Genomic DNA, 13,269 nt, shown 5'->3' with positions numbered 1-13,269 from the left:
CTGAAAACAGTAATCTGGGATAATCAAACTTTAACATATGAAAGCTACAATGGCTGAAATGAAAAGTACCTTAGATGAGAATAATGACACATTAGATAATGAAGAAGAAAAGATTAGTAAACTTGAAGAAGTAGCAATTGAAGCAATAAAAAATTAATCACAAAAAGAAAAAGAATTTACAAAAATTAACAGAGCATCAGTGTGCCGTAGGCCAACTTCAAGTGGCCTAGTATTTATATATTTGGAGTTGCTAAACAAGAGAAAAGAAAGGGAGGAAATTTTTAAGTGTCTGAAGAAATAGTGACCAAAATTTTTCTAAATTATGAAAATTAGAAACCCACAGATCAAAGAAACTCAAAAAACCCAAAAAATAAGAAATATGAATTAAACTATTGTATTAGTCCATTTTCATGCTGCTGATAAAGACATACCTGAGACTGGACAATTACAAAAGAAAGAGGTTTAATTGGACTTACAATTCCACATGGCTGGGGAGGCCTCATAATCATGGCAGAAGGCAAGGAAGAGCAAGTCACATCTTACATGGAATGCAAGCAGGCCAAGAGAGAATGAGAAGATGCAAAAGTGAAAACCCCGATAAAACCATCGATCTCGTCAGATTTACTCACTACCACAAGAACAATATGGGGGAAATCACCCCCATGATTCAATTACCTCCCACCGGGTCCCTCCCACAACACGTGGGAATTATGGGAGTACAATTCAAGATGAGATTTGGTTAGGGACACAGAGACAAACCATATCAAATATCAAGATACATCATAATTAAATCAGTCAAAACCAGTGATAAAGAGAAAACTTTGAGAGCACCAGCAGGGACAGGAGAACATGCTACATTAAAGAAGATCAGAATTAAAGATGAGAGCAGATTTCTTATCTGAAAGTAAGGAAGCAAGAAGATAATGAAATAATGTCTTTAAGGTACCAATAGAAAAAAATAAAAATAAACCCTGATGATCTAGAAATCTATACGTAGCAAATATATACTACAAAAGTGAAGGCAAAATAAAGACTTTTTCAGATACAAAAAAGCTGAAAGTATTTATTACCAGCAGATCTGTACTCACTACTTGTACAAGAAATAATTTTTAATAAAAAGGTTGTTCAGGCAGAATAAAAAAGATATCATATAGGAATATGGATCTAGAGTCCAGAAAAAAATGGCAGATAAGAGGCAGGACTACATTGCAGCTCTCACTCAGACAGACAGAACAGCACGTGGAGACTCACACTATAAAGCTTTGCTCCAAGAACTCCTGCAGGAACATACCAAGAAAACTGAAAAAATTCACAGGCTCTTTGAAAGAAGCAGCTTGCCACTGCAAACTCCATGAGACAGCTGAAAACTGTGAGTGCCCAAAGTGTGAGAGGGGCAACACCCGCCTCTGAGCATACATACTCACTGGGGAACATGAAAATCCAGATCACAGGAGAAGGATGTAAACTTACCTAGAGCTGAAATGAATTTAGAGAGCCAAGTAAAATATAAAAGTAGAAGAAGCAGCAGGAAGAGCCCTGTAGCGCCTCGGGGTCCCCAGGGAAGCCATTTCTGACTATCTCTCAGGGGTCCTGGGGGAGGGCTTTCAGTGGAATAGGGGAAGGACCACAAGGAGAAGAAAACTTCTGATTTTAGTTTTCTTAAAATTATTTTTGTAATATTATTACAAAGCTGTGCTTTGTAATAATTTTGACCAAGCACAGATTTTCCTGGGCAGAATCCAGGGGGCAGGGGTGAATGGGAAGTGCAGATATGAGCATAGAAGCCTTGGCAGGCAGGGAGGGATGGGACCTGACAGCCCTGCTTGCTTTCACAGTAGGGAGCCTTGCAGCCTGGGGCAAGATCTCAGCCCTGCTCACTGGCTGCCTGGAAATAAACTTGATGCTGTTGGTGGGGCATAGTGAAAGTGAGACCAGCCTTACTGGCTGCGTGAAAGCTAGGTGAGGCCTGTCATTACCAGCTTTTCCCGACTTCCCTGGCAATCTATATGATGCAGCAGAGGCAGCCATAATCTACCTGGAAACATAACTCCATTGGCGTGAGAACCACGCCCCCATCCCCCACTACAGCCACAGCAAGCCCTGCCCAAGGAGAGTCTGAACTCATCCATGCCTAACCCTGCCCCCAACAAATGGTCTTTCTCTGCCCGTCTTGGTAGCTAAAGACAAAAAACATAATCTCTTGAGGGCTCTATGACCCCCCGCCCCATAGACTTTAAAGCAACAACAGTTAAAAAGACAGAGGGACATTAATTAATGATAATACGACTAGTCCAAGAGGAAAATATCACAATCCTAAATATATATGCACCTAACACTGGAGCTCCCAAATTTATAAAAACAATTACTACTAGACCTAAGAAATGAGATAGACAGCAACACAATAATAGTGAGAGACTTCATTACTCCACTGATGGCACTAGACAGGTCGTCAAGAAAAAGTCAACAAAGGAACAATGGGCTTAAAACTATACCCTAGAACAAATAGGCTTAACAGACATTTACAGAACATTCTACCCAACAACTGCAGAATATACATTCTATTCATCAGCATGTGGAACATTCTCCAAGATAGAACATATGATAGGCCACAAAACAAGTCTCAATACATTTAAGAAATTGAAATTATATCAAGTACTCTCTCAGACCACAGTGGAATAAAATTGGAAATCAACTCCAAAAGGAACCCTCAAAACCATGCAAATACATGGAAATTAAAGAACTCCTGAAAGATCGTTGCATCAACAATGAAATCAAGACAAAAATTTAAAAATTAATTTAACTGAATTATAATAGTGATGCAACTTATCAAAACCTCTGGAATCCAGCAAAGGCAGTGCTAAGAGGAAAGTTCATAGCATTAAATGCCTACATCAAAAAGTCTGAACAAGCACAAATCAACAATTTACCTCAAGGAACTAGAGAAACAAGAACAAACCAAACCCAAACACAGCAGAAGAAAAGAAATAACAAAGACCAGAGCAAAACTAAATAAAACTGAAACAAAAAAAAAATACAAAAGATAAATAAAACAAGAAGCAGGTTCTTTTAAAAGATAAACAAATTGATAGACCATTAGTAAGATTAACCAAGAAAATAAATAAGAAGATCCAAATAAGCTCAATTGGAAATAAAATGGGAGATATTACAACCAATACCACAGAAATACAAAAGATAATTGAAGGATACTATGAACACTTTTATGTGCACAAACTAGAAAAGAAGAGATGGATAAATAGAGAATCCAGAAATAAAGCCACCGGATCCAGCAATCCCACTACTGGGTATCTACCCCCAGGAAAAGAAGTCATTATATGAAAAAGATACATTATATGAAAAAGACACTTGCATATGCATGTTTATAGCAGCACAATTTGCAACTGCAAAAATATGGAACCAGGTCAAATGCCCATACATATATATATATATATATATATATATATGTAATGGAATACTATTCAGCCATAAAAAAGAAATGAAATAATGGCATTCACAGCAACCTGGATGGAGTTGGAGACCCTTATTCTAGTGAAATAGCTCAGGAATGGAAAACCAAATATCTTATGTTCTCACTTATAAGTGGGAGCTAAGCTATGAGGACGTAAAGGCATAAGAACAATACAATGGACTTCAGAGACTCAGGGAGGAAATGTGGGAGGTGGGTGAGGGATAAAAGACTACACTTTGGGTGAAATGTACACTTCTTGAGTGATGGGTGCACCAAAATCTCAGAAATCACCACTAAAGAATTATCCATGTAACCAAACACCACCTGTTCCCCAAAAACCTTTTGAAATAAAAAGAAAAAAAGAAATATGGATCTATATGAAGGAATGCACAACACTAGAAATGGTAGCTACCTGGAAAAATAAAAATAAAATGTATGATAAAAATAGCCCAAAGGCTGAAAGAGGGAAAATAAAAGTATATTATTATAGGATTATTATACTTTATAGAAAGCTGTGTAATATTGATTCTAAATAGACTGTAATAAGTTAAAAATGCATATTTTAACCTCAGATCAATGTCTCAAGGAAACAAAGAGATATGGTTCAAAAACCAATTTAGGAAATAAAATATAATATAAAATATTTAATTAATACAAATTGTTATTCTGCCACTTACTCCTTGTGTAACCTTATGAAGGTTATTTCAACTTATTTTAACTTCAGTTTCCTCATCACCCATTAAATGTATTTAATAATATTAATTTCATTAAGTTGTGATGATAAACCAATCTTGAAGTTCCTTGAGGGAAAAGACCATATCTTATTAATTGTTATATTGTGTATACCAGGCACAGTGGTTGGCACATGGATTTTTACATTAAGTAATTTTTATCTTAAATCCTACCTTATGTGACTTAGTGCCTGGCATATAATAGACATGCAATAAATGTTTTTAAGTAAATCTATGGCAAAGTTTTCTATAAAATGATGAAATACAGTAAGATATATCAAAAGTAGAACAAATAAAATATCATGCAGTTTGATACACTGTAAGTAAAGGGAGAGGTGCATATGTACGTGCAAAAACAAATCCCACAAAGAATATTAGAAGATAATGAGCTGGGCGCGGTGGCTCAAGTCTGTAATCCCAGCACTTTGGCAGGCCGAGACGGGCGGATCACGAGGTCAGGAGCTGGAGACTATCCTAGCTAACACGATGAAACCCCGTCTCTACTAAAAAATACAAAAAACTAGCCGGGCGAGGTGGCGGGCGCCTGTAGTCCCAGCTACTCGGGAGGTTGAGGCAGGAGAATGGCGTAAACCCGGGAGGCAGAGCTTGCAGTGAGCCGAGGTCGCGCCACTGCACTCCAGCCTGGGCCACAGAGCGAGACTCCATCTCAAAAAAAAAAAAAAAAAAGATAATGAAAGACAATGCTTCATTTTTTGTCTCATTGAGATAAACATCAAAATCTACAATGCACCTTAGACATGTAGCCTAAAATAAGTTTATCCTCAAATGATTGAAAACTCATCACATATTGAGTCCTGATGATCTGGAACAATTGTTCTTTCCAAATCAGGTGGTTTCTGGGGAGTCTAGTTAGCAACAAGCAGCGAAAGAGAAAAGTTAAGAGTCTCCATATACCAATCACAGATAATGTCTGATTAGCAAGTACTGAGGCTCTGGAACTGCTTGGCCGAAAACCACTTTTATTTAAATATGAAGTAGGGTCAAGGAGAAAAAGCAAGACTAACTCATTGAAACATCTCTAAGAAGACATATCAAGAAAGTCTTCAGACCTGAGAAATATTTACTGGCTTAAAAGGATTCCCACTAACTCTTCTCATAATTAATAATGGTAATTGTCATCATTTGCTAAGCATAATTTCTTCAGACTCTGAGTTAACTTTATATATATTACCTAATTTAGTATTCACAACAACTCAATGATTCCTAAGTCCAGCCTTTTTAAAATTTGAGATAGGTAGGACTTGACTGTCCTGCCTATCTCAAATGTATTATGGAAATGAGGATATCTAATATTAGTGATTATCTGATTAGGCATGCACCTGAAAAATAAGCCCACCATGATGCCAAGCACCTGTAGTCCTACATGCTTGGAGCCTGAAGCAAGAGGATCCCTTGAGCCTAGGAGCTTGAAGCCAGTCTAGGTAACATAGCACGACCTTGTCTTTAAAAAAAAAAAAAAAAAAAGGCGTTTAAAGGAATATATTATTATATGATTATATTCTAACATATTTTTAATTGTTTACATTTATCTGAGATTTTGGAAGGCCTTCATTAATTTACATAGCAAATAGTACCCTCTCTGTTTACGCATGCACATGCACACAAACACACAAATACACTTTAGAGTCAGTGCAGTGAAAGGAAAGAATCCAGGCTTCAAAGTCAGATAAATGTATTTCGAATATTGTCTCAACCACATCCAAGATGCATGGCCATGAAAAAATATTTAATTCTCCCTTTTCTGATCTATACAATGAAGATAATAGCATCTACCTCCTAGAACTTCTTGGGGTTTCACTTGGGTAGCGTTTGTGACAGATCTCAGCACAGAGACCCATAAATGTTTCTCATCTTCTTTCCTCTTCCAAAAAGTCACATGCATTTAAAAGAGTCCTACTTTTAAAAAATGACCTGCCATTTGGACACCACCATTTTTGTTTTCTGGACAGCACAGGTCCTACTGTGTTCTCCAAATATTGTAAAGACTTTGCCTGGTCTCTTGTTTGCTTAACAACCTACCACCAGATGGCAGAAGATGTGTGATGAATCAGAAGCATAAGGGCACCTCTATTGGGAAGAAGATAGGCATTCTTCCTATAGGATAGTATAGACTCTTCCCACCAATGGATATAAGACATTGTGAAGATAATTCCTACTGTCCATGAGAAGGTAATGCTTAAGATCTCTTCACCTCTTAAGAGCCATAGTCAATATGTTCCAGGAAAGCTCTGTTCCAGGCTAGATTCACAGTCACACAGATTTCAGATTCCCATCAGCAGGACTAAGATAGTATGGATCTAAATTTAAAAGATTATGATTCAAGTATCATAATGAAGAATGGTAGAAACAAATTATAACACAATGAATTTTTTTAATTCATGATTCCATGCAAATATAAAATGTGTATATATATTATATGTGTGTGGTTATGTTTATATGTTTAGCAATGATAAATAAATAATATTTTAAGTGGGGTGGAGAAGGAAAAGCTCTATTTTGCAAAAGAATTCTAACTAAAAAACTCAGAAGGAATGACAGAATTCAAAAATCACCATCTGCAACCACCATAGTAATAATTGATTGAGATAATAATCAGTAATAGATGCCAAAAGCACAGATAAAAGACTGTTGAAGAACAGGATAGTAACACAATCTGAAAGTATATCTCCTTCAATTACTTATTAATTTGAATGAAGAAAGGTATGTTTGATAGTGGGGAAATCTGATGGACCTCACTTTAATCAAAAGATCAAATTTAGCATAACCAATAAGAGAACAAACTGACCTAATGCGTCTCCTAATTAGATATCCTAGGGTGACAATATACAACATCACTTTTGTAGTTTTCTGCCAAAAAAATGTTTAACCTGAATCATAAGAAAATCATTAGACAAGTCCAAATTGAAGGACAATCTGTAAAACGATCAACCTTGACTCCCCAAAAGGCCAAAAGGCAAAAAAAAAAAAAAAAAAAAAAAAAAAAAAAAAACCTGTTTTAAATTAAAGACCCCTAGAGGCATGACATGCAAATGCAATTATAATTTTTTAATTTTTAAAACATTTTTAAACACCTATAAAGGACATTGTTGGAACAATTGTGAAATTTTGAATACGGACAGGAAATTAGATACTAGTGTTGTGTTAATGTTGATTTCTTGAGTGTGATATTAATGTTTGGTTATGTCAAAGAATGTCCATTTCCTAGCAAACACAGACAGAAGAGGCAAGCATCAGGAAACCTGCAACTAATTCTCAAATGGTTCAGGAAAAGAAAAATATACATATATGTTATATATTTTTTCCTACCATACATGAGAAGGTAATACTTAAGATGTCTTCTGACTGCTAAGAGCCATTAGTCCACATATCCCAAGAGAGCTGTTCTTATATTGAATAGCAACAGAGAGAGAAAGCATACAAACACAAAAGTGACAAAATGTTAATAATTAAATCTAGGGTTTAGGTTTATGTGTGTTTATCGTACTATTCTTGGATATGCTTTTTCTTTGAGATTGAACTTTATTGGGGGCTATTTTTTTAATTTTTCAACTGACAAATAATCATTGTACGTATTTACAGGGTACACAGTGATGTTTTGATACATATAATGTTTAGTGATCAGATCAGGATAATTAGCATATCCATCATCTCAAACATTCATCATGTCTGTGTTGAAAACATTCAATAACCTCACCTGTAGCCATTTAAATCTATATAATATTGTCAACTATAGTGTATGACTATAGTTAACAGTAATATTTTTTCTAATATGATTCTGGGAAATCTCATTTGAGAAAGTTGTTTCAGTTCTAATTGGGATCTGCCATCCTAGGGGAGAAAAGTGTATATTGAAGCTTAAATGAATCCATGAGCAAAATAAGCCAGTCCATGAGTGTTATAAGGAAGGTGGTCTAAATCAGCTGGTTCCCAGAGGTGTGGGGCAAGAGTTTATGCTCCTCCCTCTCTGCTCTTCTAACTTTGTCGTTCATTTTCTCTTAAAGTTCCTAGTTACAAAAATAGCTCAGGCCAGAGGGAGGAGTCATTTTTTTCTCACAATGACAAAGTCTACAGTCTAAACCTTTACTCTTCTGAATTGCTTTTCCAGTTGGGACCACAGAGATGACTATCAGTGCATCTATAATATAAACCTGATTGCTCTGAGCTCCAGCAGCATGCCCATTTACTGTAAGGCCACATGTGAGCTCCACAGGACAGCAGCATATATGGTTATCTGAATTTATTCTCTACCTGGAATGAAAGTAGGTCATCACATCCATATCTGAGATAGGTCAGACTTCAGAGCTTCTCTCAGCACCCCAGCTGTTTCCCTTATGTTGTTACACTTTCCAGGGCTCCACAGAGTCTATTTTGAGATTTTTTTTTTTAAGTGGGCAAGTTGGTATGGTGTCTGTGATCCATTGAAATATATTTTCTAAAGGACACACTCCTTTAGAAAACAGGTGGTCTACTGCCCTCCCATTCCCTGTCTCCTGTGCTTAGCCCTGGAATGTACGTTAAACCTGGAATGGACACAGGAATCTGTGAGATGTTGAAAGAAACAACATGCCCAGGAACCCATTCTGACATGGATTGGCCATGTCTGGACTGTCCTTAGGTTCTTCCTTCTTTCTATGCCATTTGTAAAGTGTATCTATATCTTTTACTACTATGTTAACTTGAATCCAGAAAAATAAGCAAAGAATTTCAAATATTTTCAGGGTGTCTTAAACAAATTGCCTGATCTCTGCATTTCTGTTGCCTCACTTCTAAAATAGTGATGTGGCTCATTAAGTTGCATGGAAATTAAATAAGCATGTGAACTTCTTCTGCTTGATCATGAACTCCTAGAGAGTAGGGATTTCCTCATTCGTCTTTGTGTCACAGCACCACATCTGAATATAAATAGATGCCTTAACAAAAACAGTCTCCTATTTCCAGGAAATAGAATATTCTTCCAGGAAAAAAACATTTTAACTAATAGGTTCTATAGTTATATGCTGTTATACTTGATGTATAACAAGTGTATGTAGCTCTGTTTGTTTTGCTGTTCTTACACTGAATGGCACCAGTTCTAAGATAAAAGAAAATACTGGTTTGAATTTTAAAATACCACATTGTTGTCTTCTAATTAGATGGTTAAGATAAACAAAGCAATAAGAATATTATTCAAAGCTTTTTCTGTGTTAGGACAAGGGTCAGCTAATTTTTTCTATGAATAACCAAATAACAAAAAGCTAAGCTTTGTGGGCTATGTGGTCTCTGTCACAACTACTTAACCCTGTGATTGTAATGAGAAAGCAGCCATAGACAATACATAAGTAAATAAACATGACTGTGTTTCAGTAAAACTTTATTTATAAACACGGAAATTTAATTTAATCTTAATTTAATTTCATTTTAATTAACTTTAATTTTAATTTCATTTTATTTTCATGTGTCTCAAAATATTCTTTCTTTGACTTTTGTTTCAACCATTTAAGAATGTAGAAAACACTCTTAGCTCACAGACTATACAAAAACAGGCAGTTTGGTGTTAGAATATTACCTGTATTTGAATATTGAATGAATTTATCAAGCATTTTCGTATCAATCTAAAATTTGACTTCTAAAAGTATGAGTTAAACAGATATTGAATTGAAATTCATATTTCAAAGATAGAGGGTTAAGACAATTGTTACGAGCTTCTTTAGAAAACAATCCTGGGGGGGTGCGCCCAAGATGGCTGAATAGGAAGAGTTCCAGCCTCCAGCTCCCAGCATGAGCGACACAGAAGATGGGTGATTTCTGCATTCTCAACTGAGGTACTGGGTCCATCTCACTGGGGCGTGTTGGACACTTGGCGCTGGTCTGCGGGTGCAGCCTAACCAGCAAGAGCTGAAGCAGGGCGAGGCATCCCCTCACCTGGGAAGCACAAGGGGGAAGGGAATTCCTTTTCCTAGCCAAAGGAAATCGAGACACACGACACCTGGAAAATCAGGTAACTCCCACCCTAATACTGTGCTTTACCAAGGGTCTTAGCAAACGGCACACCAGGAGATTATATCCCACACCTGGCCCAGACAGTCCCACGCCCATGGAGCCTCCCTCATTGCTAGCACAGCAGTCTGAGATCTAACTGCAAGGTGGCAGCGAGGCTGGGGGAGGGGCACCCAACCTTGCTGAGGCTTAACTAGGTAAACAAAGCCACTGGGAAGCTCGAACTGGGTGGAGTCCACCACAGCTCAGGGAGGCCGGCCTACCTCTGTAGACTCCTCCTCTGGGGACAGGGCATAGCTAAACAAAAAGCAGCAGAAACCTCAGCAGAGGTAAATGCCCCCATCTAACAGCTTTGAAGAGAGCAGTGGATCTCCAAGCACAGAGGTTGAGATCTGAGAACGGACAGACTGCCTGCTCAAGTGGGTCCCTGACCCCTGAGTAGCCTAACTGGGAGACATCCCCCACTAGGTGCAGACTGAACACCTCACACCTCACACGGTAGGGTATACCCCTGACACAAAGCTTCCAGAGCAAGAATTAGACAGCAACACTCGCGGTTCAGCAATATTCTATCTTCTGCAGCCTCTGCTGCTGATACCCAGGCAAACAGGGTCTAGAGTGGGCATCAAGCAAACTCCAACAGACCTACAGATGAGGGTCCTGACTGTTAGAAGGAAAACTAACAAACAGAAAGGACACCCACACCAAAATCCCCAACAAAAAAAGAGAATTTTAGACCAATATCCCTGATGAACATCGATGCAAAAATCCTCAATAAAATACTGGCAAACCGAATCCAACAGCACATCAAAAAGCTTATCCACCATGATCAAGTGGGCTTCATCCCTGGGACTGAACAATGAGATCACTTGGACACAGGAAGGGGAACACCACACACCAGGTCCTATTGTCGGTGGTGGGGGGTGTGGAGGGATAGCATTAGGAGATATTCCTAACGTAAATGACGAGTTAATGGGTGCAGCACACCAACATGGCACATGTATACATATGTAACAAACCTGCACATTGTGCACATGTACCCTAGAACTTAAAGTATAATTTAAAAAAAGCAGTCCTTTATCAGAAATATATTGATTTGTTTGTATTATTTTCTAATAGCAATAGAAATTTCTAAAATTTCTGAATTTAAGTGAACTGTAAAAATTATTTTCACTGTGTGTAGGTGATGTAAAGTGATTAAATTAGGTATGCTTCAATCAGGTTTAATTGTTTAGGGGTACTAATCAAGAGCACATTTATTCATTTATTTTTATAAGGAACCTCCCCACACACACAAGTACTAACAATGTTAGAGGTGTCGTACATGTTTTTGAGAAAGATGTATTTTTTTTTCTTGATATGTAATCATCTCACTTGGGGGGGTTCCATATATGTCAATAGAAGGGAGAACTTGACAAACCCAAAAGAAAAGCCAAAATGGGTAGAAGACTCTTACCAAAAACAAGGAGCCTGTTAGGTTATTGTTCACCCTTCTCTAGCTGATTCACCCAAAACTTCAGAACCTTATGCTTGAAAACCTGTGTCATTATTTCTTCACATATTGTTGTGAGGGATGGGGAAGATGGGAGTTATTCATTTAACAAATTTTACTGAGTTCCTCTTATTTGCCAATGACTGCTCAGGCATTGGCAAAGCGGTGGTGAACCAGGTAAGTAAGTTCTCTGTTCTCATAGAGCTTGTGTGCTAGTGAGGACAGATGAACAAATGAAGAAAAATGTTAGGTAATGACAAGTACAGTGCAAAGAATAGGCTATTGTAGCAGAGAGTAACTCCTAGGAAAGCTGGTTAAACCAGCTGATCAGAAAAGGGTGTCCAGAAGAAGGTAACACTGAAGTTCAGATATAATTAACAAGAAACTGGTTGCATCTTGAAAGGTAAGTGCATTCCAGGCAGAGGGAACAACTAGAGCAAAGGCCTAAGGTGAGAATGAGAATGAGCTGTTCTATTTGAGAAACAAAAAGAACACCTGTATGCAGTGTTTTGTAAGCCAGGGTAAGAAGTTTGGATTTTATTTTAGGCGTAATGGGGCAAGAGCTTAAGGAGGGAGATCAGCAAGAAAGGTGTTACTATAGTCCAGGCCAGAGATGATGGTGGCTGTGAGCAAGGTAGCAATCAAGGAGTTGCAAATAAATGGAGGTGGAAAAGGCAGATCTATTTTGAAGATAAAAGCAACATGTCTGTAAAACATTAGATGTGGGAGACAAGGAAAACAGGATCAAGAATGACCCCTCAAATTTTTGTTTTAGCAACTGGAAGGATAAAATTACCACCTACTGAGAAACTAAGACTGTGGGGAAGTGGGTTTTGGGTGGGGGCAGAGCAAGAGTTCTGTTTTAGTCATATTAAACTTAAGATACTGTATTAGTTTCCCAGGGCTGTTGTAACAAATTACCACAACCTGTGGTGCTTAAAACAGTAGAAGTGTGTTCTCTCACAGTTCTGAAGGGCAGAAGTTCAAACTCAAGGTGTGGGCAGGTTAATGAATTCTAACTGATTCATTCTAATTCTACATCTGTTGAAAACTGAAATGAGCTCTTCAATCGAGAGAGAGAGAACTGCCGAATGATTAAGAGCTAAAAACTTTTGCAGGCAGAGACTACAGGCAACAGATATGCTACCCTAAAAATATGACACTTTTGCTTAAGGATTATTTTGAGCTGATTATTTTGAGAAACAACAGACACAGGAGGTCTGAAAACAGGAGTTACCCTTTTGTAAGGTAAATTTACCTTTGTAAAATAAATCTCCATTTTCAAGGATGATCTTCCTTTCTGATCTCCTTTCTTCTTTCCAGGAAGAAAAAAATGACTAAATCACAAGAACAAACCTTATTCTTGCTGATGTACTTTTTCTGGCCACCTTCCCGTAACTGGCCTTCCCTACATCTTTTTCTCTTTTTCTTTAGCTGATGATGATATTTAAGCCTGAATTCCAAGCCACCTCAGAGTTACTCTTTCCTTGAATTTTCTCTCATGTATATAGGAAGCACACATGTTAATAAACTGCTGTTTGTTTTTCTCTTGTTAATATGTCTTTTGTTATAGGGGCCACAGC

The sequence above is a fragment of the Papio anubis genome, chromosome 4 (assembly GCF_008728515.1).
Source record: "Papio anubis isolate 15944 chromosome 4, Panubis1.0, whole genome shotgun sequence".
NCBI lineage: Eukaryota > Metazoa > Chordata > Mammalia > Primates > Cercopithecidae > Papio > Papio anubis.
The sequence above is the reverse complement of the archived record's forward strand: the minus strand, read 5'-3'. Positions refer to the sequence as shown.